The 3,417-nt window shown below is 34.4% G+C and overlaps 1 protein-coding gene across 3 annotated transcripts in view; it reads right to left on the reverse strand.

The window, feature by feature from the left end:
• The window catches only part of LOC115242600 (myocyte-specific enhancer factor 2), a 79,628-nt gene that overhangs the window by 58,396 nt on the left and 17,815 nt on the right, over positions 1–3,417 (reverse strand). The window lies entirely within an intron of this gene.

The raw sequence follows: 3,417 nt of genomic DNA on the forward strand, positions 1-3,417 counted from the left end.
TATATATATATATATATAATTTATATTTCAGATATACTATTATCTCTTATATCTGCCTAAATTCTTTCAACTCTAAAGTAAGCTTCGCAATATAAGGAAAAGAGATGCCTTATCGGCTGTCATATTAATGTTAATATTATTATTAATTTATGCATTTAAATATTAGATATTAAAGATAAAATTAAGATTATACAGACATAAGATTTACATCCCGCTATTCCAAAGATTGCGAATATATTATCTTGTGTATTTTAATATTTCTAACTTCTCTTGTATCACCATGAGATCTCGGAATGAATCTAATCTGACGTGATCCATGTCATTTATTACGAGTAAAGTAATTCTAGCAGTACTTATACAGACAGAATGTTTAGAAACGACCCGTTTTAAGTAATCGCGTTATGAACATATTGAAAAATATTGTTATACAAAGATCAATACCAGTACAATTTTTAAAAATTGCCTGCTTTATAGAAAGGATCTGAATAAAAGGAAGAAAGAAGATCCGCATGATTTTTTGTTTCTTTTTTTTTCTAGAAATTTCTGTATAATTTATATTTTTTATTGCGCTGAAATATATATTTATTCGCGTTCTTTTATTTTAGATGGACTTCTCGATTTTTAAATTCAAATATATTATTTGATTGGAAAAATTTCAAAATTTAATATAATCAAGTTTTACGTTACCATATTTGGGGAAAAGAATTTGAAAGAAGAGTGATGAGAGGGAGATTCGTGCGTGATATTATCTTGAAAATTTAAAGAGCATATCGCACAATAAAGGAAAAAAACACCTGGGTTATCATCATCATAGGATCTAAAGATCTGATTCTCGATCTCCGCTACTGCCGTTACCGTCACTGCTGGTGCAGACGTCACGCGTGAATCATATACACGCGCGTTTGTCCCTCCTCCCGAGCACGCGTCTCTATTCTGTCTCTCTTCCGCTCGTTCTCGCTCATGGTACTTGCACGCTGCCGCGTTAACTTGAAACGCGATACTCGCCGTCGTGGTCCAAAACGCGAGGGCCGAGCGTGACGAGACGAGGCGGCTGATCGGCGGCGGCGGCGGCGGCGACGACGATCAAGGGAGAAGAGAAGAGATCGTGGAAGAAAGAAACTGATAAAATCCGCGACACCGTATAATTTGCCGAGATAAGATAAGAAGATTAGAGAGATATGGAAGAAGATAAGAAGAAGAAAAAAGATAGATGTGTGAAAAAAAGGTAAGAAGTAACTTGAAAAGCGCATTCACGCCGCTGCTAACACAGAAAGACAGAGAAAGAGAGAAAAAGGAGAGGGAGATGAAGGAGGAAAAGGGGGAAGGAAGAGAGGGAGAGCTGGCAGCTGCTGGGCGCGTGCGGCGTCGGACCTTTTAAGGCGCGATCACCGGACGCCCGGCGTCGCAACTGCCCTCCCCGCATCACTCCCACCCCGTCCACCCCGTTACTCCGCTCCCCTACGTAGTTCGCGTCCTCCGCGTGCTTCCTCTCCGCCGCCCCCGACACCTTCTTGAGAAGAACTCGAACCGCGTCGCGACGGCCGCCTCTATGAAATCTCATCTACCATGCGTCTCCTCTTTTCTTCTGCCTAATCTCTTTTTCTCCCCTCTCCCTTTCCTTTTCCTCCTCTTATCTTTCTACCCTTCTTCGAGGATACATAAAACGAGGATATATATATATATTGTTATGTTACTGCGATATTTAATCTACAATCAAATAGATTTATATCTTCAGGGACTGTGTCATGTACGCGTAAATTTAATTTGTTTGACAATACATATATGTGTACTTCCATATTTTTTTTTATGTAATAAAAAAAGGAATTCAGAATATTCCTCGTAAATATATTTCTCGATAATATTTTTGTGTAAAGTGTGCAACAATGGTCATATAAAAGCTTTGAAAAAATGTATGTGTATGTATGTGTGTGTGAAATTGAAATTTTGCGCACAACTGCCAACTTAATAATTATATTAGTTTATCTTTCCATTTTTTATTAATCATATTAAGCATCGCATATGTAAGATATTTACTAACATTTAATGATCCGAGTTAAAATTAACTAATTAGAAATGACAGGTTCTGTGTGGGATTTTCAAGGAGATTTTTTTCTGAAGAGTAAAACTCTGTGTATGTGTGTGTGTGTGTGTGTGTGTGTAGAGTTGCGCTAGTCTTCCTTTAAAAAAATTTTCTTTTACGGATATGTGTACTGATGTTTTATTAAATCTGCAAAGAATATCTGTTCTTTTTTGAAAGTATTATTATTATACAAATATTGTATTTTCTATCCGTCTGAATATATAGATTATTATTAAGAAAAAAAAATATTTTATACAATTTCAATTTTTTCATTTATAAAAAATATTATGAATGAGGGCCTTTCTCTGCTCCAAAATTAATACTGAAATATCATAAATTATATTTTCCATGCTATTATTTAATTTTGCAATAACCAATTTTTATACGTTATTACGTTAAATAAAATCAAACGTACTAATACAATTTTTTTTTCTCTCTCTCTCTCTTTCTCTTTCTGCGTGTGTAATAAAATTGAATAAATAAAATTCAACAAGTAAAAATGCTGGACTGCATGCGTTTCCTGGTAGCTGACAATACGTAATAGTGTATCTGCGTGTTTTTCATAGCATCGCTCCTTTTCTCCCCTCCCTCCCTGTCTTCTTTACCTCCCACGCTTCTTTTATTTCTCGTTCACTGCCGGATATCGCCCGGCGCCTTGTCAGCTGACCGACACGACTTTTCTCACGTATCGATTCCTGAGAGGTCGAATCACGTGTTCCAATGTCGTTTTTCTCGTCGCAATACTGCGTTTCTTCATTTCGCGTGGATCATTATGATTTTGCGAGTGTACGTCCGTTCGTATTTCGAAACATAGGAAAAGAAAAAGAATTTGGCCACGATCACTCTTTTGGCCGGTCAAATTTCTCTTGAGATTTCAACTAAATATCAATTTTTCAACGCAATATTTTTCTGTCATTTTTCCCTGTCGTTCCGCTAGAATTTCACGATTTCAATACCAATATATTGATTATATTATAAACATGATAAAATATCCGCGATCAAAATTTAAATAAATTATTTATAAATATCAATTTTAATGATTATGCAAAATTTTACTCTTAAAGATTATTTTTTTAAACTCTAGAAAACTAACTAACATAAATAGAAAACTATTACAAAATAATTTTGAACTTTAAACAAGGTAATCTTATTTGACAGTGTATTATTAATATATTTTGCGCTTTTTAATATTATTTTCAATCTTCAACAAATAAATTATTTAAAATTGAAAAAGTAACTTATTTTTCTCGCAATTAAAATTAAGAGTTGCAATATTTCGCAAAAACTAAAAAAATTTACGAAACAAGAACTGAAAGAATGCAGAGAAATACACACTA

Source organism: Formica exsecta, unplaced genomic scaffold, assembly GCF_003651465.1.
Source record: "Formica exsecta isolate Colony F162 unplaced genomic scaffold, ASM365146v1 scaffold614, whole genome shotgun sequence".
In the NCBI taxonomy this organism is placed as follows: domain Eukaryota; kingdom Metazoa; phylum Arthropoda; class Insecta; order Hymenoptera; family Formicidae; genus Formica; species Formica exsecta.